At 39.7% G+C, this 26,403-nt stretch overlaps 1 long non-coding RNA gene across 1 annotated transcript; it reads right to left on the bottom strand.

Annotated features, from left to right (window-relative positions):
• LOC116574450 lies at positions 1-26,403 on the bottom strand. Its single transcript, XR_004279317.1, has 3 exons — positions 26,267-26,403; positions 20,543-20,716; positions 1-219 (listed from the first exon to the last, which is right to left on the bottom strand). It is a non-coding gene; the product is annotated as an uncharacterized LOC116574450 (long non-coding RNA).

Here is a 26,403-nt window from a genome sequence, read left to right as displayed (position 1 = left end):
TTTATTACTGCGGCACAACCAAGCAGAAGTGAGTAACACATGGGGTTTCCAGCACGGGGGTCATGGGAAAGTCGCCAAGTTTTCAGTCACGATCCCATCTACCTCTAAAGATTCTATTCCAGCCTTCCAGTGATACCAATAGCGGTTCCAAATGTTGAGGATGCCATCATGGTACAACAATAGAATTTCTCTGGTGCATAAACAATGAATTCTGGAACACTGAAAAAAAATAAATAAATAGAATTTATTCCCAAACTGTTTTTATTTCTCGGTCACTTCCCATTACCCACTGTTCACCCCGCGCTGAACGCACCATCCATTCTTTGTATACAACATCTAACCAGGACAATCTTGCATGCCGTGATGAATTCATATTAAGAATTATTAAGAAAATGGTTGAGAAAGCAGAAAGCATCCCAAGAAAGATCTGTGGTAAATGTATAGGAGAAGACTGTATGGTATTTGTCTCCAGTGAGCAACCTGCAAACCCTTGTCAGGCTCCTACCATGGTAGCAGTTGTAGAAAATCTAAATGTGATTAAGACATACACCTTGTCCTCCATGAAGCTATGGGTGAAGGATGATGAGATACCGCATGAGTAACCACAACTGAAAGAGAATGTGATAAATCCCACAGAGAGGTGCTAACTTCTACAATATGCTGTGAGATCACAGAGGAGTAAGAGAGGGCAACTGGCTGGGGTCAGAGATAACTCATCAAAGTAGCTGGTCTTTGACTTGCACTTCTGCAAGTGAGCTAGTGTCTAGAGGGGCAGATATGGAGGTGACAAAGCATTCCAGGGGGTGACAGGACAACAGCAGAACAAAAGCATAAAAGTAGGAAATTAAAGTTAGTTTCAGGAAATTGTGAGCAATTCAATTTGATGGGAGCATAGAGTACATGAAGAAATAGTGGGAAGCAAGGCTATAGTTCATCTGTTTGGTACTGAAGAACAAGGAAAGGGTGAAGACCTTCTTGGGAAGACATTCCATGCCTTTGAAACGGGATTGAATGATCAGAACTGTATTCATTCTAATTTCTACACAAGCAAAAGAAAGGTGAAAGTTTTGACTGGTGAGTAAGGATTGAAATGGAAAGATCAAGACTTTCCAGATGGTGACCCAAGTACTTACTTGTATTTCACTCCCTTCACACCCAAAGAAGCACAAATCTATCAACCAGCCAGAGACTTTGATAAATTTTCACAAGATGGAAATTTAACAAGATCATATTTGTAGACAAAGAGAATGTAGAAAGTCCTCACTCAGCATCAAAAGTTGTAAACACTCTTTGTGGTAAACTCAGGAGAAGCTCGAACCTCCAGACTGAGTGAGGAAGAAGGGGATGGAAACTAAATCAAAATTCTGGTGGTTACTGAAGGTCTATGAGTCAACCTTGTCAATATGTACCCCTACCACTTCTCAAGCACTTACCATGGGGTATTTACCTCCAAGCGAAATCTGGGAAACTCCTCTCTAAATAGGTGATAACCCACCGAAGGAGGGCTGAGGCTCCTAGCCTTTGGGTTGTAAAGGCCCTCCTCACTTGAGTGGAATGGAATGTAAGTGAACGAAGCCATATTTTCTCTCCTAATGAGTGTCTGGGGGTACCGTCTGAAGTCGATGGATGACGAAAGGTGTGAGCACAGTATTTAGAGCTACAGACGTAAGCAAAACAAAATCCAAATTTTATAACAAAAAGGGAGAAGTGGGAGAAGTGGAGAGATGCTCAGGTAGGCTGGATTTCTCATCTTTCACAAGGGGATGGTACCGGGTACATTTACTATTTTTTCAGCACCCAAAGAAGTATTGCTACAATCACATGATTTAGATGTGCAGAGGTAGCCACTGGAAGAACCAAAATACAGTGTCTTGGGGCGCCTGGGTGGCTCAGTGGGTTGGGGCCTCTGCCTTCGGCTCGGGTCATGGTCCCAGGGTTCTGGGATCGAGCCCCACATCGGGTTCTCTGTTCAGCGGGGAGCCTGCTTCCTCCCCTCTCTCTCTCTCTCTCTGTGATCTCTGTCTGTCAAATCAATAAATAAAATAAAATGAAATAAAATAAAAAACTGTGTCTTCAGGGGCACCCAGGTGGTTCAATTAAGCGTCTGCCTTCAATTCAGATCATGATCCCAGGATCCTGGGAACAAGCCCCACATTAGGCTCAGCATGGAGTCTGTTTCTCCCTCTCCCTCTGCCTGCCGCTCTACCTACTTGTGATCTCTCTCTATCTCCCTATCAAATGAATAAATAAAATATTTACAAAAAGCAAAAAACAAAACAAACAAACAACAACAACGACAAAAACCTGCGTCTTCAGAGAACTGAAACTTGGATCAGGTAGAAGAATGAAAGGACTGGGGGAGGAGTATTTATTTTATTTTACATCCTTCTATTCTTTTTGAATGTTTTTAACCATGCACGAATATTTTCTGTTGCAACTTTAAAATGGGAAAAGAGATCATTTGACTTTTATTTGATGCACAGATGATAAACATTACCAGTAAGTTCTTTTTTGACCCTAAGAATTCATGGGAAAACTACAAGTATCAAAAGTCCACTATGAAATTCTCGTCCTTTTCATGTTTATGAACTGGCATTAGGAGATTCTGTTGTTGTTATTCTCCTGTCTTACATGGTTTCCTTCTCTTAGAAATAAAACAGTGTTCTCTTTCTGCTGAGTGATCCCTACACTTGGACTTTAACATGTCAATTTATTAGCAATGTCTGGTTTTATGGTCTCCAGGAACCATGAGCTCCAAAACAGCATTGCAAGAGCTCTGGGTGTTGTTGGACCAATTATCAGGAATCCAAAGGAAAAAAAAAAAGACAGATATTCAGTGTTAAATGTGTAGTTGTATGTAAAAAATACTATAGAATATACCTAAAAATAAAAAATAGTTTAATTTAGACATACTTAATCGTTTCAATTTTCTCTAGCCTGCCTGACTGTACACTGAAATTTGCATGAGAGGGGCTATGAGGAAAGATTTAAATGAAGTTATTTTCCTAATAAGATTTCAAGTAGGCAGATGTTTGCCCCAAGGAGCTGTTCAAACAACAGAACTTACAGAAGAACATCATGAAAGCCAGAAAAAAAGTGCATTTCAGTTCTCCAGTTTTTGCATCATTTTAAAGACAGATCATGGTCCATTTGAATTTCCAATGTACAGTTTCTGAACCGGCAAAATTAACCTTTGTCCAGTGATACATTTTCCAGTGAAAAGACCTGGAAAACTCTAAATGTTTATCCTGAAAATTCTCCTGAGAATAACATAGCTTTAAAAAATGTTAATTTATACAGATATGAACTACTCAATTAGGCTCATGCTCAGAACAGACTTCCCTGACGAGAGCCGCCTACCATCTGTTAAGTCAACTATTCCCATTTCCAGTGATCCCAAGTTCATCATTTTAGCTGCTGGGATTGAAATTCTCAGTCAGTCATAAATATCATCTGTTCTATCCCTCCAACCTCCTCCTGCGTTCACTTAGGTCATTATTTTTTTCCTTCCTTTTTAATCAACAAATTTGAAGGCAACACCACAGAAAGGATGTATAAACAATTTCATTTTCTTGGGCGATGGCTTTGAAATGACCACTAACTCAGTCTGATGGTCCAGAAGGCTGTGTGTTTTCCGATTCGCTAGAAAGAAACAAGTAACAGGTGGAATAGAAATCCAGAGTCCAGGGAGGATTGGAGGAAGACCTCATTTCCCATACCCTTCTCCAGACTGAGTCACTTCGCACCAGCACGTAGTTAACTTTTCCATTCTAGAAGCTCTGACAAAGTTGGAGATCCCATCAAAACTAGCAGTTAGGGGGCACGTGGCTGACTCAGTGGGTTGAGCCTCTGCCTTCAGCTCGGGTCGTGATCTCTCATCTCAGGGTCCTGGGATCAAGCCCCATGTGGCACTCTCTGCTCAGGAGGGAGCCTGCTTCCCCCTCTCTGTCTGCCTGCCTCTCTGCCTACTTGTGATCTGTCTGTCAAATAAATAAAATATTAAACACACACACAAACTAGCAGTTAGTTACTGGAGTGGGTAGCATTTTTATTGCCACTCCTTAGTCTAGAATTTTTTAATCTGGGAAGCTTCCAACAAACCCCTAAAGAGTTGTCACCCTAGCCAAATCTCTCTTGTGTCCCTTCAAAGCCCTTTTGTTCTCTTCTCTTTGCTGGGGAACCCTAATAGTTAAGGTGAAGTCCTCCTTTTCATGTACTCCATTCCCTGTGCTCCATGTCATAGAACTTTGTTCTATGGAAGGAAGGGCCAAAAAAGGTCATTTGGTCCATTCACCTAACTTCAAACAAATGAGGTAAAGATTCATATTGAAAAAGACCTCTCAGGCGCCTGGGTGGCTCAGTGGGTTAAGCCTCTGCCCTCGGCTCAGGTCATGATCCCAGGGTCCTGTGATCGAGCGACGCATCAGGCTGTCTGCTCCGAGGGGAGCCTGCTTTCTCCTCTCTCTCTGCCTGCCTCTCTGCCTGCTTGTGATCTCTGTCTGTCAAATAAATAAATAAAATCTTTAAAAAAAAAAAAAAAAGACCTCTCTCCTGAAGCTTCTCCTGAACTGTACAAAATTGGATCAGATGCCTTTCTTCTACACCCTGAGGCCCCAGAACGTGCCTTTGTCATAGAGATTACATCATAACCACAATATCTGCTTCCTTGTCTGACTCTCCAAACAAACTTTATGTGCTTTGAAGTTAGAAGTTCCAGAGTCTTCCTTGTACCCATGTCATATGCCCAACATATGTGGCTCCCAATAAGTATGTTCATCCTATATATAATCCCATGTGTATATGGGCCCACACTGCAGGTGTTCTGGGCATGGCTCTTGTTAGACAGATATAAGGATCCTTCTCTTCTCTTGCTGACCCTTGGCTTCTGTAAGTTTCCTCTTGTCCAATAAAACCAATTTCTTAATCTACACTCTGTGCTGCTGTTAGAATTCATCAGACCCTTGGTGCAGGACAAATGGTAAAGCAAATGTGACTCACTTTTTACACAAAGTTACACATTTGATATCTCTGACACTGCATGTTTTTAATAGAAAGTACTTTTTTAGGCCAGCTCAGCCTCCTTTTATTAACTGCTTAATACCTCCTGCCTGGTCGTTATAAGATCCTTTAAAAAATGCATATATCCAAAAAAAAAATGCATAGAGCTTTTATACTCCTAGAAGGCCAATTATCATAGTACTTAAGCTCAAGGACTTGGATCAGATAGGCCTGGATTTGAGTTTTTGCTCCACCACTTTCTAGTCATGTAAAATAATCACCCCGTCTGTAAAATGGGTATAATAAGAGTGCCCATTTCACAGGCAGTCTGAAAATTAAATCAGCTAGGCCACAGCGCTGGCATGTGATGAAACTTCATTAATATTGATACTGTGTTGGGGTGCCTGAGTGGCCCAGTTGGTGGGGCACCCAGCTCGTGATTTCAGCTCAGATCACGATCTTGGGGTTGTGAGATCTAGCCTTGTGTCAGGCCCTGTGCAATGCATGGAGCCTGCTTGGGCTTCTCTCTCTCCCTCTATACCCTGCCCCCATGGGTTCTCTCTCACTCTCTCTCTAATAAATAAATAAATAAATAAATAAATAAATAAAATTGATTCTTTATCATAATTAGTGTTTCTGGTCAGTGTCTTTCTTGACCTTTGCGTGTTCACCCCTCTTGGGGACACTGACCCAGGAGTTGCCTTTCAAACTGCTTGTTTGTTATTGACGATTATGCCAATTCTCTGCTGTAATATTATCTTGTACTTCATCATCCATTCCTTTAAAGCATGGCTTGCATTTTATTGTTTCCTCAATGAACACCCCAAACATTTCATTTCTTAATGTTTCTCCTGTCTCTGTTTGTCTCCTGAGAGAAGGGCTGCCATTTCCCCGGCTCTCTTCCCACGAGCAACAAGTGCGACATGTTTTATCAGTATCACCATTCCCACCATAAAGACATCACTACATCTAATGAGAGGACCTTCTTCTCCTTTTTCTTTTAAAATTTTTATTCCTTTTCTTAAATCATGAAAGTATGAGGCTCAGAGGGTTAAGCTCCTGCCTTCAGCCCAGGTTATGATCTCAGGGTCCCAGGATCTAGCCCCGCATCGGGCTCTCTGCTCAGCAGGGAGGCGGCTGCTTCCCCACCTCTCTCTGCCTGCCTTTCTGCCTACTTCTACTTGTGATCTCTTTCTCCCTGTCAAATAAATAAATAAAATCTTTAAAAAGAAAGAAAGAAAGAAAATATAAATGGGTTAGACAGGAGATTGGTGCTAACAAGGATATGGAGAGAAAAGAATCCTTGCGGGCTGTGGGTGGGAATGTAAATTGGTGCAGCTACTGAGGAGAACAGTTCAGAGGTTTCTCGAAAAGATTAAAAATAGAACTACCATAGGATCCAGCAGGTCCAGTTTGGGGCATATATACAAAGGAAATGAAAACAGGATCTCAAAGAGCTATCTGTATCCCCATGTTCACTGCAGCACTATTCACAATAGCCAAAACATGGAAACAATCCAGGTGTCTGTCAATGGATGAATGGACAGAGATGTGGTATGTGTATGTGTATGCACACATGCACACAATCAGATATTATTCAGCTATGAGGAAGAAGGAAATCCTGCTGTTTACAACAACATGGAAGAAATGTGAAGGCATTATCCTAAGTGAAATAAGTCAGAGAAAGACAAATACTGTATGGTCTCACTTATATGTGGAATCTGAAAAGTACTGAACTCATAGAAACAGAGAATGGAATGGTGGTTACCAGAGCCTGAGGGATGGGGGAAACGAGGAGATACTGATAAGAGGGTATAAACTTCCAGTTATAAGGTTAACAGGTTCTGGGTATCTAACGTACAGCATGGTAAGCATAACTAATAGTACTATATTATATACTTGGAAGTTGCTATGAGAGTAGATCTTAAATGTTCTCACCACACACGCACACACCCACACACAAGGGTGATTATGTGAAGGGATGGAGGTTGTTAGCTAATGCTATGGTAGTAATAATCTTGCAATATATAAGTGGCTTCACTTAAGTGTTTTATACCTTAAACTTACACAATATTATATCTCAATTATATCTCAATAAAACTATGGAAGAAAGTATGAATGTAATCTTTGAAACTAGTTAAATTATTCAAAAATGTATAAAGAAAAATTTACTAACCATTCCTCCATCCATTACCACCCCAACTCCCAACCTGAAATACCCAATATTAATAATCCATATCTTATGATACTTTTGTGTTATACACACAAACACACACACGCACATGCACACAGACATCTATATAAATATATACACAGAAGGACAGATGAGGTGTTACTCTTGTTTTTCTCCTTTCTCTTGATTTTATCAAAATTGGATTATACTATATAGTACATTATTTTGCAACCTGTTTTCCTTGTATAAATATAGCATAGATATTGTTTTTTTAAAGATTTTATTTATTTATTTGACAGACAGAGATCACAGGTAGGCAGAGAGGCAGGCAGAGAGAGAGGAGGAAGCAGGCTCCCTGCGGAGCAGACAGCCCGATGTGGGGCTCAATCCCAGGACCCTGGGATAATGACCTGAGCCGAAGACAGAGGCTTTAACCCACTGAGCCACCCAGACACCCCAGATATTGTTTGTAATAGCCTAACAGAAATACATGGAATTGATGTACTATATTTATTTGAACTTCACATTATTGATAGACATTAAGATTGTCACTAATTTCTATTCTACTACAAATAATGCTGCGGTAAATAGCATGTAAAGATGTAAATGATAAATAAATGTAATGATAAATAAATAAATGATAATAAATTTAATATTATAATATTTATAATATTACATTATAATTTATTATAATAAATAAATAAATGATAAATAAATGTAAAGATACATTACACATGTATCTTTTAAGCACTAGAACCCTTAATCCTTGTTTCTCTTACTCTTTATTCCTTCCTAGAAGTGGGGCTGTAGTCAGAAGGTATGTGCAATGGGGGAGGATTTGCTAGGAAGCTAACAAACTTGAACTTCAAAGCCCTGGTTGCACATGTCCCTTAAATGCTCCCAGACTTAGTCTTGAGCTTGCAATGTTCCATTACTTTTCTTAAAGAATAATGAATAAAAAGCTAAATGAATGAAGGTAATGTAATGTAAGCTTTGGCCCCACGAATCCCAGACCCTCCCTAAATATGTATGTATTTCATTTCAACAAATACTGGCAGATTCTTTTCCCAAAGTGTAGCAGCAATTCCTGCATACACCAGCAATCTAGGAGAGAGCCCCCTGGTTCACATACCCAATAGCACTGGATAGCATTGCATTTCAACCTTCTTGCCAGTTTGATGGGTAAGCGTGGGGTATTTTATTCCTTTACTGTATATTTTCTTTACTTCTGCAAGTATAAGCACTTGCCATATATTTATTTGACCACTTAGATTTTTTTCTGTGAGTTTTTTAGGCATTTTTCCATTGTATTTTAATATTTTTCTCATCAGCTTATAAAAGCTACTATATTCAGGGCACTTCTGTAGATAAGGGATAGAGCCATGAACAAAATCCCTGAGTTCACTGAAATGTACTGCTTAGTGAAGAGAGACAATCTAACATCAAATAAACAAGAGTAGGAGAAATATGTCAAAGTACCAAAGAGAAAAGAAAACAATGGGAAGGGAGAGCCCAGATGACGAAGGCAGCTCTGTTTTGTAGGTTGTTCAGGAAATAGATAACAGCACAGCAAAGATCTTAAGCAAAGATCTTCAGGTGGAACCAAGGGAACACCTTTGGGAAGAGCATCCCAAGGGAAGGGATCAGCAGGAGGGCAAGGCTCTGAAATAGCAACAGACACTGTATGTCCACGGAACAGAAAGGAACCAATATGGCGGGGCCCAAGTAGGCAAAAGCAGGGGCCTAGAGGCGGGTGATGAAGGCAGGAAGTCTCTGCCCATCAGATTATGCTGGGCCTCCTCAGCTATGGCTGTTACTCAGCAAAATGGTGAGCCAGGGAGAGTTTTCATCAAAAGACTGACATGATTGAATTTATAAAGATCTTTCTGCGGCTAGATAGCAAATGTACTGGTTATACTGTTGTCTATCACATCTATAACCAATGCAAATATTTCCCTTAGTCTAGTATTTGTCCTTTAAATCCATGTTGGGTTCTATTGAGTATTAAAAAATGAAAATTTTATAGTACATGTTTTAATATACATTAAACATAAATTAAATTTATAAGAAATGGAATCTCTTCTTAAATTTCTTATAAAAAAAAACTCTTCAAAATAAAAGCTGTAGACAATTCTTAGTTTTCTTTAACATTTTTAATATTTCCCGTCATTTAAGTTATAAATACAGGTGCTAGAGATTCAGAATCTAACAACACAAAATACTATCCCTTTTCTCTATGTCAGATGGTTTAGAATCACACTTAAATACACATTTAATGCTTCAATTTGTTTAATTATTGGGAACTTCTGAGATACAAAACTATTTTATTGTTCAGAAAAGGAAGATGGGGGGCGAGGAGTCAAGATGGCGGAGAAGTGGCAGGCTAAGACTACTTCAGCTAGCAGGAGATCAGCTAGATAGCTTATCTAAAGATTGCAAACACCTGCAAATCCATCGGCAGATCGAAGAGAAGAACAGCAATTCTAGAAACAGAAAAACAACCACTTTCTGAAAGGTAGGACTGGCGGAGAAGTGAATCCAAAGCGACAGGAAGATAGACCCCGGGGGCGGGGAGGGGCCGGCTCCCGGCAAACGGCGGAGCAACAGAGCACAAAATTGGGACTTTTAAAAGTCTGTTCCGCTGAAGGACATCGCTCCAGAGGCTAAACCAGGGCGAAGCCTACACGGGGTCAGCGTGGCCTCAGGTCCTGCTGGGTCACAGAAAGATCGGGAGTGTCTGAGTGTTGCAGAGCTTGTGGGTATTGGAACGGGGAAGCCGGCTACAGAGACAGAGCCGACAGTGAGCTCGCAGCTTGGGGTTACCTTGAACCGGTCACAGGCTCGGTGAGCTTGGAGCATGGCTGGAGGTCAGACAGACGTGAGTAACTGGGCGCTGTTCTCTGAGGGCGCACTGAGGAGTGGGGCCCCAGGCTCTTGGCTCCTCTGGGCTGGAGACCAGGAGGCCGCCATTTGTATTCCCGTCCTCTGGAACACTACAGAAAGCGCTCAGGGAACAAAAGCTCCTGAAAGCAAACCCGAGCGGATTACTCAGCCCGGCCCCTGATAGGGGCGGTGCAATTCCGCCTGGGGCAAAGACCCTTGAGAATCACTACACCAGGCCCCTTCCCCAGAAGAACAACAAGAAATCCAGCCAAAACCAAGTTCACCTACCAAGGTGTGCGGTTTCAATACCAAAGAGAGCAGCAGAATTCCGGAGGAGGAGAAAGCAAAGCACGGAACGCATGGCTTTCTCCCTGTGATTTTTTAGTCTTGCAGTTAAACTAATTTTTTTCTTTTTCATTTTTTTTCTCTTTTCTTGCTAAAAATTTGTTTAACTTTTACCCTTGTCCTTTTTAACGTTTTTTAACTAGTTTATCTAATATATATATATTTTCTTTTTGTTACTTTTCTTTATTCTTTTTCTTTTTTTAATTCTTTTCTATTTTTTTTTCCTTTCTTTCTTTTTGAACCTCTTTTTATCCCCTTTCTCCCCTCACGATTTAGGATCTCACTGATTTGGTTAAAGCATATTTTCCTGGGGTTGTTGCCACCCTTTTAGTATTTTACTTGCTCCTTCATATACTCTTATCTGGACAAAATGACAAGGCGGAAAAATTCACCACAAAAAAAAAAGAACAAGAGGCAGTACCGAAGGCTAGGAACCTAATCAATACAGACATTGGTAATATGTCAGATCTAGAGTTCAGAATGACAATTCTCAAGGTTCTAGCCGGGCTCGAAAAAGGCATGGAAGATATTAGAGAAACCCTCTCCGGAGATATAAAAGCCCTTTCTGGAGAAATAAAAGAACTAAAATCTAACCAAGTTGAAATCAAAAAAGCTATTAATGAGGTGCAATCAAAAATGGAGGCTCTCACTGCTAGGATAAATGAGGCAGAAGAAAGAATTAGCGATATAGAAGACCAAATGACAGAGAATAAAGAAGCTGAGCAAAAGAGGGACAAACAGTTACTGGACCACGAGGGGAGAATTCGAGAGATAAGTGACACCATAAAATGAAACAACATTAGAATAATTGGGATTCCAGAAGAAGAAGAAAGAGAGAGGGGAGCAGAAGGTATACTGGAGATAATTACTGGGGAGAATATCCCCAATATGGCAAAGGGAATGAGCATCAAAATTCAGGAGGTTCAGGGAACGCCCCTCAAAATCAATAAGAATAGGCCCACACCCCGTCACCTAATAGTAAAATTCACAAGTCTTAGTGACAAAGAGAAAATCCTGAAAGCAGCCCGGGAAAAGAAGTCTGTAACATACAATGGTAAAAATATTAGATTGGCAGCTGACTTATCCACAGAGACCTGGCAGGCCAGAAAGAGCTGGCATGATATTTTCAGAGCACTAAATGAGAAAAACATGCAGCCAAGAATACTATATCCAGCTAGGCTATCATTGAAAATAGAAGGAGAGATTAAAAGCTTCCAGGAAAAACAAAAACTGAAAGAATTTGCAAACACCAAACCAGCTCTACAGGAAATATTGAAAGGGGTCCTCTAAGCAAAGAGAGAGCCTACAAATGGTAGATCAGAAAGGAACAGAGACCATATACAGTAACAGTCACCTTACAGGCAATACAATGGCACTAAATTCATATCTCTCAATAGTTACCCTGAATGTTAATGGGCTAAATGCCCCTGTCAAAAGACACAGGGTATCAGAATGGATAAAAAAACAAAACCCATCTATATGTTGCCTCCAAAAAACTCATTTTAAGCCCGAAGACACCTCCAGATTTAAAGTGAGGGGGTGGAAAAGAATTTACCATGCTAATGGACATCAGAAGAAAGCAGGAGTGGCAATCCTTGTATCAGATCAATTAGATTTTAAGCCAAAGACTATAATAAGAGATGAGGAAGGACACTATATCATACTCAAAGGGTCTATCCAACAAGAAGATCTAACAATTTTAAATATCTATGCCCCTAACGTGGGAGCAGCCAACTATATAAACCAATTAATAACAAAAATCAAAGAAACACATCAACAATAATACAATAATAGTAGGGGACTTTAACACTCTCCTCACTGAAATGGACAGATCATCCAAGCAAAAGATCAACAAGGAAATAAAGGCCTTAAACGACACACTGGACCAGATGGAAATCACAGATATATTCAGAACATTTCATCCCAAAGCAACAGAATACACATTCTTCTCTAGTGCACATGGAACATTCTCCAGAATAGATCACATCCTCAGTCCTAAATCAGGATTCAACAGGTATCAAAAGATTGGGATCACTCCCTGCATATTTTCAGACCACAATGCTCTGAAGCTAGAACTCAACCACAAGAGGAAGTTTGGAAAGAACCCAAATACATGGAGCCTAAACAGCATCCTTCTAAAGAATGAATGGGTCAACCGGGAAATTAAAGAAGAATTGAAAAAAATCATGGAAACAAATGATAATGAAAATACAATGGTTCAAAATCTGTGAGACACAACAAAGGCAGTCCTGAGAGGAAAATATATAGCGGTACAAGCCTTTCTCAAGAAACAAGAAAGGTCGCAGGTACACAACCTAACCCTACACCTAAAGGAGCTGGAGAAAGAACAAGAAAGAAACCCTAAGCCCAGCAGGAGAAGAGAAATCATAAAGATCAGAGCAGAAATCAATGAAATAGAAACCAAAAAAACAATAGAACAAATCAACGAAACTAGGAGCTGGTTCTTTGAAAGAATAAATAAAATTGATAAACCCCTGGCCAGACTTATCAAAAAGAAAAGAGAAAGGACCCAAATAAATAAAATCATGAATGAAAGAGGAGAGATCACAACTAACACCAAAGAAATACAAACTATTATAAGAACATACTATGAGCAACTCTACACCAACAAATTTGACAATCTGGAAGAAATGGATGCATTCCTAGAAATATATAAACTACCACAACTGAACCAGGAAGAAATAGAAAGCCTGAACAGACCCATAACCATTAAGGAGATTGAAACAGTCATTAAAAATCTCCAATCAAACAAAAGCCCAGGGCCAGACGGCTTCCCGGGGGAATTCTACCAAACATTTAAAGAAGAACTAATTCTTATTCTCCTGAAACTCTTCCAAAAAATAGAAATGGAAGGAAAACTTCCAAACTCATTTTATGAGGCCAGCATCACCTTGATCCCAAAACCAGACAAGGATCCCATCAAAAAAGAGAGCTATAGACCAATATCCTTGATGAACACAGATGCGAAAATTCTCACCAAAATACTAGCCAATAGGATTCAACAGTACATTAAAAGGATTATTCACCACGACCAAGTGGGATTTATTCCAGGGCTGCAAGGTTGGTTCAACATCCGCAAATCAGTCAATGTGATACAACACATCAATAAAAGAAAGAACAAGAACCATATGATACTCTCAGTAGATGCTGAAAAAGCATTTGACAAAGTACAGCATCCCTTCCTGATCAAAACTCTTCAGAGTGTAGGGATAGAGGGCACATACCTCAATATCATCAAAGCCATCTATGAAAAACCCACCGCAAACATCATTCTCAATGGAGAAAAACTAAAAGCTTTTCCGCTAAGGTCAGGAACACGGCAGGGATGTCCATTATCACCACTGCTATTCAACATAGTACTAGAAGTCCTAGCCTCAGCAATCAGACAACAAAAGGAAATTAAAGGCATCCAAATCAGCAAAGAAGAAGTCAAATTATCACTCTTCGCAGATGATGTGATACTATATGTGGAAAACCCAAAAGACTCCACTCCAAAACTGCTAGAACTTGTACAGGAATTCAGTAAAATGTCAGGATATAAAATCAATGCACAGAAATCAGTTGCATTTCTGTCTTGTTAGAAGAAAGAGAAATTAAGGAGTCAATCCCATTTACAATTGCACCCCAAACCATAAGATACCTAGGAATAAACCTAACCAAAGAGGCACAGAATCTATACTCAGAAAACTATAAAGTACTCATGAAAGAAATTGAGGAAGACACAAAAAAAGGGAAAAATGGTCCATGCTCATGGATCGGAAGAAGAAATATTGTGAAAATGTCTATGCTACCTAAAGCAATCTACACATTTAATGCAATTCCTATCAAAGTACCATCCATCTTTTTCAAAGAAATGGAACAAATAATTCTAAAATTTATATGGAACCAGAAAAGACCTCGAATAGCCAAAGGGATACTGAAAAAGAAAGCCAAAGTTGGTGGCATCACAATTCCGGACTTCAAGCTCTATTACAAAGCTGTCATCATCAAGACAGCATAGTACTGGCACAAAAACAGACACATAGATCAATGGAACAGAATAGAGAGCCCAGAAATAGACCCTCAACTCTATGGTCAACTAATCTTCGACAAAGCAGGAAAGAATGTCCAATGGAAAAAAGACAGCCTCTTCAATAAATGGTGCTGGGAAAATTGGACAGCCACATGCAGAAAAATGAAATTGAACCATTTCCTTACACCACACACAAAAATAGACTCAAAATGGATGAAGGACCTCAATGTGAGAAAGGAATCCATCAAAATCCTTGAGGAGAACACAGGCAGCAACCTCTTCGACCTCAGCCGCAGCAACATCTTCCTAGGAACATCGCCAAAGGCAAGGGAAGCAAGGGCAAAAATGAACTATTGGGATTTCATCAAGATCAAAAGCTTTTGCACAGCAAAGGAAACAGTTAACAAAATCAAAAGACAACTGACAGAATGGGAGAAGATATTTGCAAAGGACATATCAGATAAATGACTAGTGTCCAAAATCTATAAAGAAGTTAGCAAACTCAACACCCAAAGAACAAATAATCCAATCAAGAAATGGGCAGAGGACATGAACAGACATTTCTGCAAAGAAGACATCCAGATGGCCAACAGACACATGAAAAAGTGCTCCATATCACTCGGCATCAGCGAAATACAAATCAAAACCACAGTGAGATATCACCTCACACCAGTCAGAATGGTTAAAATCAACAAGTCAGGTAATGACAGCAGCTGACGAGGATGCGGAGAAAGGGGAACCCTCCTACACTGTTGGTAGGAATGCAAGCTGGTGTAACCACTCTGGAAAACAGCATGGAGGTTCCTCAAAATGTTGAAAATAGAACTGCCCTATGACCCAGCAATTGCACTACTGGGGATTTACCCTAAAGATATAAACGTAGTGATCCAAAGGGGCACGTGCACCCGAATGTTTATAGCAGCAATGTCCACAATAACCAAACTACGGAAAGAACCTAGATGTCCATCAACAGATGAATGGATCAAGAAGATGTGGTATATATACACAATGGAATACTATGCAGCCATCAAAAGAAATGAAATCTTGCCATTTGCGACAACATGGATGGAACTAGAGCCTTTCATGCTTAGCGAAATAAGTCAAGCAGAGAAAGACAACTATCATATGATCTCCCTGATATGAGGAAGTGGGGATGCAACATGGGGGCTTAAGTGGGTAGGAGAAAAATAAATGAAACAAGATGGGATTGGGAGGGAGACAAACCATAAGTGACTCTTAATCTCACAAAACAAACTGAGGGTTGCTGGGGGGAGGGGGGTTGGGAGAAGGGGGTGGGGTTATGGACATTGAGGGGGGTATGTGCTTTGGTGAGCGCTGTGAAGTGTGTAAACCTGGCGATTCACAGACCTGTACCCCTGGGGATAAAAATATATGTTTATAAAAAATTAAAAATTTTTTAAAAAAAAGAAAAGAAAAGGAAGATGGAAAGTTAAAAAAACTCTGACTCAGTACCCTTTACTCTGCTTCTCACGAACATCAAATGACAAGAGTTCATCACAATGAAATCTTGCTATCTATAATAACAATAATTTTCTCATTTCAGGACTGCGCATGAACATATAAAGGTAAATATATCAGAACTCATGTTCTTTAAAAGATTAAACTATGTGTACTATAAATAAGTGAGTTAAAGACAATACTAATATTTAGAGAAAGGAGAAGGAAAAAGCTTATTTATCACCTGAACAACAACAGTAAAAAGTTTTTTACTAACATTGGAGTCTGTAGTTATTTACGCTTTCAATTATGTATATAAGTTTGACTTTGTATTGAAATATTAAAATTAATGCTTCAATATGAACCTGAAATTGTCATACAAATTAATACTGAATATATAAAACCATAGCCATAACAAATATGATTATGGGATTTATCATTCTGGCTTATTTATTCAAATAATGTATGAATACCAGAAGATTAGACAGCTCCCTATTATCTTGGATTTCACTGACCTATTTTCTGACCTTTAACATACACAGTTTGCAAAAAATTTGGTTGTAGGACTTAGTAAATTTCAGTCTGACCCAATTCTTCTATATTTATGTAGGCAGAGTCTAAATCATAATAGATATAGCATCAGATGTAACTATGGTCGATGTCCTTACTAATAGAGGGGAGCAATGGCCTGGATAATGCAATAAAGCATGTAATGCCCTGCTCTCTCGATTGTCTCAGGTTGAATGGAGATGACAGCTGTCAGAGTGAAATAGGTGAGTGGGTAGGATGTGTGCCAGTCCTATGGTCTCTGCCCTGGGCTGAATATCCTCCCCTGAATAGTCCTGGACACATCCAGACTTAAATGTCTATACCATTGCTCTCTTCTGTCTTATTTTCTTTTCAACTCCATCTTCCATGCATCCTGCAGAGGAGAGAGCTTCCCCTGCTCTTCCCCATAACCTTTGATTGCCTGCTCTAGGGACATCAGAGCCACACCACCACCCAACAGCGTCCTATCAGGGCGATGGTAGGGGAAACTGTGGCTTTTGCCACCGTAAAGAGTGTGAAAGGAAAATGATGGGGAAGGAAGATCACATTTCCTTCCAATCACAGCTTACGGGACAACTACGAAAGGCACTTACCACCAGAAGTTTCATAAACACCCATAAGTGAGTTCTTGCCCCCTTGTAGTGCTGACAGCTGTTCTTGAGCCGACTGACATATAGTGCTCACTTGGGAACCACGCAAGTATGTCCTTCCATAGGTAAGCCCTAGGGCCACCCGAATTTGCTTTTTCTTTTACCTTGTCGTGGTTGTGACTTGCTCTTCTTTTCTCTTCACTTTGTAACCCACTGGACAACTCCCTATCCCACCCCCGCCACTGCCCCAACACACACACGACAAGCAACTCAAAGGGCTGTAGTTCCCACAGTTTCCTCCCTCCTTATGGCTCCAAAGTCAAGCACCCAGGCTCCTTCTGTTTTCAGACTTTTAGTCTAATTACTTGAGAAAAAAAATCATTGAGAAATTAGTAATGTCACAGAACCTTCCAGAATGCTTACCTTTCTGGTCTCCAGGCTGTTGATCCTGCTTCCATTCTATCACAACAGCAAGGAGGCCAGGTCAGGCCATCTTTCTGCTCCTACATATGAGCTTTCTCAGAACCCCCTCTGTGTGCTTTCAGGTGAAGTTATTTCTTCCCCCAAGCTCTTCTTCCAGGATCTTCCTTGATTTCCTTTAGGCTAAAATAAATACCTCTGACCCACATACGAAACATACTTTTGGATATCACCTCAGACTTTCCCTGAGCTCTAACTGGGCAAGGAGAAGAGGTCACCAGCATAAATCGCACTGTGATTTTTTTAAAGTATTCTTTGACATATGTCTCTTTGATACACACTTTGCGTATTTTGGAGAAATGAGAAAAAATAAACTTGGCAAAACTGGGAGGGACCTGGCAACAAGTCCAGTCCTGAGCATATTCTCTGTTCAGAATCAGACTCAAGAAACTACCCTAATGGAGTAGAGGAGACCCAAATGGGAACTCTAGCCGCTTGGCAGGACCTGAATTATTGAGCCATGAGAGTAAGGTTTGGTGGGAGATCGGGCTGTCAGGTGCACTAGCAATCTTCATGCAGGAAGGGCAATTTACCCCCAGAGTCATCCTCCTAAGGAAAGTCCCCATCCCACCTAAGGGAAGCGCCACCTCTGAGAGAGGCTGGGTATCACTGAGGCTGACAGGCTGGAGGTGGGGGTGGTTTAAGCCACAATCATATGAGGAAAGGCTGGTTCAGAGTAGGAGCCCTCTGTACCACCACTCCTCTGCTCAGACCAAGCAGACATGCCTGTCACCAATTCTGAAGATAAACCATAGAAGAGCCTGGAATCCAGAGGGATTGGTGTCTGTCTCTGTCATTTGCTTGCTAATTTCTACCCCATCTTTCCCTTTAACAATCCTTATTCTAAAGGGAATATGAAAATCCTATTTTAAAGGTTTCATAAGTCATTTGATAATAAAAGTGAATAGTAATATCTAACATTTACTGAGTACTTATTATGGGTCAGGTGTTTTTCTAAATGTTTTACCAATGTTACCAATGTCACATCATTCTTCAAAAATCCTAAGAGGTAAGTGCTATTATTACTCCTGTTTATAGATAAAATGTTTAGCTCAAATTGCAAAAGTTCCCTTTCTTCCCCAATGAGCTATATTCCTTCATTCAGAGAACAAGTTATATATTCAGCATCTACAGGGTATAAGGCCATGTTCTAGGCAGGGGTGCAAAATAGATAAAAGACAATCCCCTTACCACTAAAAGTTGTTAATAGCCTAATGGGGGTTTACTGATAAGGACAAATTTTTAAATTTTGAATTCAATATGATAGATGGCAGTGTAGGGGCTATGATAGAAAAGAGGAGGTTCACCAACCCGAGATGAGGGTAAGACCCAGTATTAGGGGACATGTGAGATGGATCAGGGAGGATCTGCCAGAGAAGGGGATAAAGGCCGAGCTGAGTCATCCAGGACAGGGAAGGGCCAAGCAGTAGAGGTCTGGACCAAGCAAAATGACAAGCCAGAGAAATGAGCTGGGACCCATATCCTGAAAAATAGATATATCATGCTAACAAACTGGGTTTTTAATTCTAAAATTAATGGAAGGCCCCAGAGTGATTTTTTAAATTGTAAAATACACACAGCGTAACATTTGCCATTGTAATCATTTTTAGGTTCGGTGGCAGTGTTCAGTTCAGGGATGTTAAGTACATTTACATGGTTGGACAACCATCACCACCACCATCCATCTCCAGAATCTTTTTCATCTTCCAGAGCTAAAATTCTCTAGTCATTCAACAGTTGTCCCCATCACCCACCCCCATCCCCTGGCAACCACCACTTGACTTTCTGTCTCTATAAGTTTAACTATCTAGGCCCTCATAGAGGTGGAATCGCCCAATGTTAGTCCTTTCAGGACTGGTTTCATTTCACTTAGCATAATGTCCTCAAGGTTCAACGCATGTTATAGCACATGTCAGAATTTCCTTCCTTTTTAAGTTTGAATACTGTTCCATTGTTTTCGTGTACCATATTTTGTTTATCCACTCATCCATGCACTGTACTTAGGCTGTTTCCACCTTTTGACTATTGTGAATAAATGTTGCGATGAACATGGGACTCGAAACCTCACTGAGTCCCTGCTTGCAGTTCTCTGGGGCATATACCCAGAAGGGAAATTGCTGGATCAAGCGGCAATTATATGTTTACTTTTTTTTAAAAGATTGTATTTATTTATTTGACAGACAGAGATCACAAGGAGGCAGAGAGGCAAGCAGAGAGAGAGGAAGGGAAGCAGGCCTTCGTCCGAGCAGAGAGCCCAACGCAGGGCTCAATCCCAGGACCCTGAGATCATGCCCTGAGCTGAAGGCAGAGGCTTAACCCACTGAGCCACCCAGGCACCCCTGTTTAATTTTTTTTTGAGGAACAGCTGAGGCATTTTATGTTCCCACCACCAGTGCACAAGGGTTCCACGTTCTCCACATCCTCATCAATGCTCAATGTCTTCTGCTAGTTGTTGTTTTAATAATAGTCATCCTAATGGGTATGACGTGCCATCTTATTGTGGGTTTGATTTCTAGTTCCCTAATGACTGCAGTGGTAAACATCTTTTCATGTGATTACTGTACATTTTCTTTGGAGAAATTTCTATTCAAGTCTATTGCTCATTTAAAATGATTTCAAAGCAGGGGTGATATGATCTGATTTGCATTTCAGAAAGAGGTCTCCAGTGTAGAAAGAACCATGCATGGCTCAGAGAGTGAGAGGCTGGAGTTCATCCAGGAATGACATGATGAGGCCAGAACTGCACTGGTGGTGAGGACAGTGAGGAGAGGATGCACCTGGGATGTACTAAGAGCATAAAATTAGCGGGAGTTGGCAGTGGGATGAATGGGAAGAGGGAAGAGTCAGGACTCGTCCTGCAGGGAGCTAGGCTTAAGGGAGCAGTCCTGAGACCTCTCTCTGCACAGGGTTTTACCGCATTCTATGAAGCACCTGGCCGGAGTCTCTCCAGTCTTCCCCTTCTGAATTCTCTAAGGTTCTTCTCCTTCTTCCTAACAGATCCCCCAAACCATTTCCCTCCCTCTTTCTCCTTACCTGGTCATGAATCCAGTCCCCACAGTTCTGCTGCTTCTAGGCTCATCTATCTCTATCACCACTCTATATCCCTTTAAATCTATTATTGCCTCTTTTCTGGCTTTGCAGGGGAAATCAACCCCTTGATGTACTTCAGGCTGGAGAAACGGAGGAGGCAGAAGGAAACCAACAGCTCTGAGGCCACAACAGGAGAAAACAAAGAAATAAGCATTTCTGTCTTTCTTTTGACTTCATAAATCCTAATTCTCTCTTCTTCAATGAACCAATAACATCTCTCACACTCTATTGTAATTATTGGCTTGCTTACCTGTCTTCTCAGGAAATTTGAAACTGAAACATATTTATAAATAATATTTATATTATATTAATAATTTACAAAGAATGATATCAAATCCAATCTAAGCTGATCAGGGCCAAAATATATGCTGAAGCCATGAGAAAGAAAAGATTTTATACTTCTTCCTGACATATGCTTTTTAATTTTCCAAAAAGGAAATTTTAACAAATATTATAATAAAATAAAACCAAGATATCAAAGACAAACAGTGAGGAAAATGTAACGGGAAGTGCTCAGGTTTTGTGGTAATTCACACTGAGGAACAATGTTCTAACCCCATTAATGTATCTAAATACAGGGAACAGCACTAAATACTGTGCTGAAATGACTGTCACTTTTTTTTTTTAAGATTTTATTTATTTACTTGACGGACAGAGATCACAAGTAGGCAGAGAGGCAGGCAGAGAGAGGAGGAAGCAGGCTTCCTGCTAAGCAGAGAGCCCAATGTGGGGCTCGATCCCAGGACCCTGGGATCATGACCTGAGCCGAAGACAGAGGCTTTAACCCACTGAGCCACCCAGGTGCCCCAAGACTGTCACTTTTTAAACCCCTTTTTAGATTATAAATTACTAGGTGGGGTCAAGAAAGTAATAACAGAGATATATTTTATTAGAAAATTATATGTCACCTGTGATATGGGTTATCATAGTGAAATTAGCAAGTCTTTGTCAGCAATTAGGATTTTCATCAGAAGAAGAAAAGTAGAGCTGAGATATTTTTGGCTTTTCATAAACATTTTAACTGAGTAAGCTTTTTCATTCCTCTCTCCAACCTCCCCACTCCTCCGCCCCCTCCCTGGCTTCTCCTCCTTCTTTAGATTGAGATTTACCATACAGCAATAAAATCCACTGCCAAGTTTACTCAGTCAATAAAAGTAGGTTTTGAAAGTAGAGATTTTGTAGACTGGTGTTTAGAAGTTGTCTCCCTCTCTCTCATCCCTGAGAAATGATCTAACATCAAAATATGAGGAAACAACCTTTTGAGTAAGAGCTGACAAGGTGTTATGCTGCTATTCTGGAAAAAAAAGAAAATCAACCTTACCTTCAGAAAACAGAATGTGTTTTTTCTAGTTTAAATAAAGTTGCAAGTGGGCAGATGACAGTTTATGGGAAGAACGAGTGTTTCGAACCCTCCAGCAGGATTTTACATGGAATAAATGCCTTAAATAAAAATCACATCTGTAAACTACAATGTCACATAATGAACAGGACACAAATTTTCTTCGTGAAGTTAAATCAGTTAATCAGTGGGCAAAGCTGAAGATGCATGTTTGAGCTTTTAGTGTTAAACTCACTGCCTGACCCGCCAGTTTTACAGAAAAGTTGATCTGAGGTTTTGATTTCAGAAGCCAAATCAGTTGCTTTTAGATAAGAAAAAACTATTGTGTGGTTAGTTTGGAATCAGAGGAGTTGACAGTCTCAAGGTTATATTTGTGATACACCAGTAGGTCCTAAAATACCTAACGGTGCAACACGACTTATTATAATCACTGATTTTGAAAAATAGAAGGCTAAAATCAATAAGGAAAAAAAAAAACTAAAATGCTGATTAAAAAAATAGGGAAGGGACAGGAATATCAGTTCACTAGAGAAATGAAAATGATCAAGAGCATATGAAAAAATAATATTCAACCTCCCAAAAGTGAAATTTAAAAAATTCTAATATAACAATATAAGAGCTTATTAAATTAGTAACTATGATAAGAAATAATGATACCCTAGTTTGGCAGGGTTCTTGGCAATACAAATTAGTATAACCTTTCTGAAAACCAGCTTGATATATATATATCAGGAGTCCTTAAAAAATGCATCCATTTAAGGTCCATAATACCCCTGCTAGGAAACCAACTCAAAGAAATAGAAAATTGGTCAAGTATTTACTTACCAACAACATAAACAACCAGGCTTTTAAAAAAAGAAAAATGGAAATAGTCTAGGTGCCCTTGTGGCTTAGTTATTAAGCATCTGCCTTTGGCTGGAGTCAAGATCCTAGTGTCCTGGGATCCCTGCTCAGTGGGAAGCCTTCTCCCTCTCTCACTCCCCTGTTTGTGTTCCCTCTCCCACTGTCTCTCTCTCTCTCTGTCAAATAAATAAATAAATTCTTTTAAAAAATGGAAACAGCCTAAATGTCCAAAAATAATGGAAAAGTTAAATCAATGATCATTTATATGTACTAGGAATATCATTCCACTATTAAAAACCATATTAATGAAATAGGGAAATGGTCATGACACAATGTTAGGTGAGAGCAAGGATATAAAAGTATTATAATTTAACATTATATTTGTGTGTGTGTGTGTATGTGTGTGTGTGTTTATGTCCATATGTTAAAAACATATATCCATACATGTAAAAATAACCCTGAATTGACTAAAATTTTTATGTCTATGCAGTGATAAAAAAAGAATGGAAAAATACATCAAAATTGTAACCAAAGTTACCTCTGCTTATGTATCAACAAAATAATAGAAAATAAATACATCAAAATTGAATCAGAAGTGATTATAATTTTTTTGCACTTTCCTATGTTTTCCAATTTTCCTGTGGTGAGCAATATATGTCTTAGGTTTATTTGCCACAGCTCAACCCAACTAACTTAAGAAATAAAGAAAATTTATTGGCTTTCATAATACAGTGGTTCTGAAATAAGCATTGCCTCAAGGGTGGCTAAATACAGGAGCTCAAAGTAGTTTATCAGGATTCTATTTCTCTTGTCCTAAATTATATTTTCTGTGTTGACTGCTTCTCAGAAAGGAGTTCTTGGGGTCCCAGTTCTAGGAGTTAAATATTTTAAGTTCAAGTCCACCTGCACAGCAAAACTTCTAAGATCCATTCTGATTGGTCTGTCTTAAGTCATGTGCTCAAAATAAACCAATTGCCTGTCGGGAGAATGCCGCGTGCTGATCAACCCGGTCTCTGTGCTCTGTCCTAAGTCTCTGTTGGAGCCATACCCATACCAAATGGAATGAAAATTGGAAGACACAGATTCCCAAATAAAAATCGAAGCTGCTGTCAAAAAAGGGAGATAAATAGTGAATGCTGAATACAAACATGTATTCCTTTTACAAGGGAAAAAACGTAACTCCTAACTTTTTTTCAAACCCCAGTGCCCTGGGACACCTGGATGGCTAAGTGGGTTAAAGCCTTTGCCTTTGGGGACTTTGGGGTCCTGGGATCAAGCCGCGCATCGGGATCTCTGCTCAACAGGGAGTCTGCTTCCCTCTCTCTCTCTACTTGCCTCTCTGCCTACTTGTGATCTCTGTCAAATAAATAAAATCTTTTAAAAAATAACATTATACACAGCTAAAAACAAACAAAAAACAACCCAGTGCCCCTCCTCTTTTCCATTAATTCTGAATCCGTTCTCCTTTCTCACCAGTAACGATTGTTGGTCTGTTAACATCTTCACAGGACAGAAATGTTTTCAGTTTGCCGATGGGAATGTACTGCTCGTACACTTAATAATTGCAAGTGCTATTTCTCATGAATATTTAGAAAGAATGACAAGGTAAAAGTCATGTTTCCTGTTGAGACTTCCAAGTAAAATTTTTAGTGATGAATTAAATACTATTATTGTCAATTCCTCATTCTATGTCTTTCCCACTGTTCCATCAGGCCATTCTGTATAAAACGACTCTGTCATGTTGCAGGGTTGTTTTGCAGCATCATGAGAGAGAAAGAAAGAACGATAGACAGAAGAGGGAAGGAGAAAGACACTAGGACCTGAGCTTCATCTCACCTAATACTACTTCGCCTCAGCTGATGATGTTGGTAATGTTTGCCAATTTGGTAAAACAGCTTTCACTGGGTGAATTTTGAGATGTATTTCAAATATATTCTTCTAACTGAATCATTGTTCATTTTTCAGGAGCAGTACTTTTTGAAATATAATGCAGACTTTTCTTTTAAACCTTTCTTCATTTGCCTAAGTGAATTTGGTGAGTACATCTTTCTCTGCTTCATGAAGATAATTTATTCTGGAAAAGTCACTTGTTAAATGAATTCTCATAGGTAAAAAACATAATTACCATGAACTTTTATGAACAGCGATTTACACTAAGACAACACCAAAGCCCATAAAATTCAGCCCAATTACTTCAACAGTTTAACATTAGTTAAACAACCTAACAAGACCTTTTGCTTCATTAATTACACCAAATTATGACTGCTTACCTATTCTCATTAAGTTCTTGCACAGCAATCATGTAACATATACTTACGATTATTCTTACAAGTAAAACCCATTGGGCACTCAATGTTTATATAACTCAGTCTTTATTGCAAAATAATAATCATAATCATAACAGAAAAAAATCGCTGGAAACAGGGCAAATTATTTCACACTCACCAAATTATCTGACATCCTTAAGACATGAGATTACCAAGGCCATAAACCACAAAACACTAAGCCTCTGAGAGAGTTGAATGTATCACATTCCATCAATGACTATGAATGGGGCTACAGGATGCTTCTGGTCTGGCAAGGTTCAGCTGCCCATGTGATATTAAAATCCAAATCTATCCTTATAAATGCAATGAAATGACCCGTTCACCAAAGCGGGTGTACCTAGGGCACCTGGGTGCCTCAGTAGGTTAATCATCTGCCTTCAGCTCAGGTCATGATAACCAGAGTCCTGGGATTGAAACCCACAATGGCTCCCTGCTCAGGAGGGAGCCTGCTTCTCCCTCTTCCTCTGTGCTCTCTCACTCTCTCTCTCAAATAAATAAATAAAATCTTAAAAAAAAAAAAAAAAAGCAGAGGTACCTAATGAAACTTTGAAAAATAAAAATCAAATTCATGGCACTGTATTCCATGTCACATGCCCACTCAGTAACATCCTACAGTCTAAGTTTCAGACTACTTACATAATAATCACAGCAAGCAGCGAGCATTATCAATATCTTTTTAAAATAGTGGGGGAGCTTTGGGGTTTTTTAAATGGTTTTTACTTATTTGAGAGAGAGAGTGAGAGAGAGAGCATGAGCTGGGGGTAGGGGCAGAGGGACACGGAGAAGCAGACTCCCCACTGAACAGGGATCCTGTCATCTCTGGGCTCAAACCCAGGACTCCTGGATCATGACCTGAGCTGAAGCAGATCCTCAATGGATTGAGCTGCCCAGGTGGCCCTAAATAGTGGGGGTTTTTTCTTTTTTTTCTCTTTTTCTTTTTTTTTTTTTTAATGTTTCATTTACTTGAACTAGTTGAAGAGATTTGTTTTTAATTACTCAACTAAGTATCTCAATTTCCCACCCCATGTTTAATCAGTAAAAACACATTAATGACATGTCATCACAATCATTATTCTCTCTAGGGAATTTGCTGAACTTGATTGTCTACAAAGGCAACTGTATAGCAGCTTCTATAATCATTCTGCCCCAGGCACCTACCTTCACTACAAAGGTGACAGAAAACCAAGCTCTGGAGAACTCTCACTCCATCTGTACCTCCCAGTCCTTTTCTTCACAACTGTAAATGAGTTCTCAGTTCTTTGCCCAGCTTTGTGACTGAGGATACTATCCTGAGA

Source organism: Mustela erminea, chromosome 15, assembly GCF_009829155.1.
Source record: "Mustela erminea isolate mMusErm1 chromosome 15, mMusErm1.Pri, whole genome shotgun sequence".
Classification (NCBI taxonomy): Eukaryota; Metazoa; Chordata; class Mammalia; order Carnivora; family Mustelidae; genus Mustela; species Mustela erminea.
This window is presented reverse-complemented; position numbering and strand designations above follow the sequence as displayed.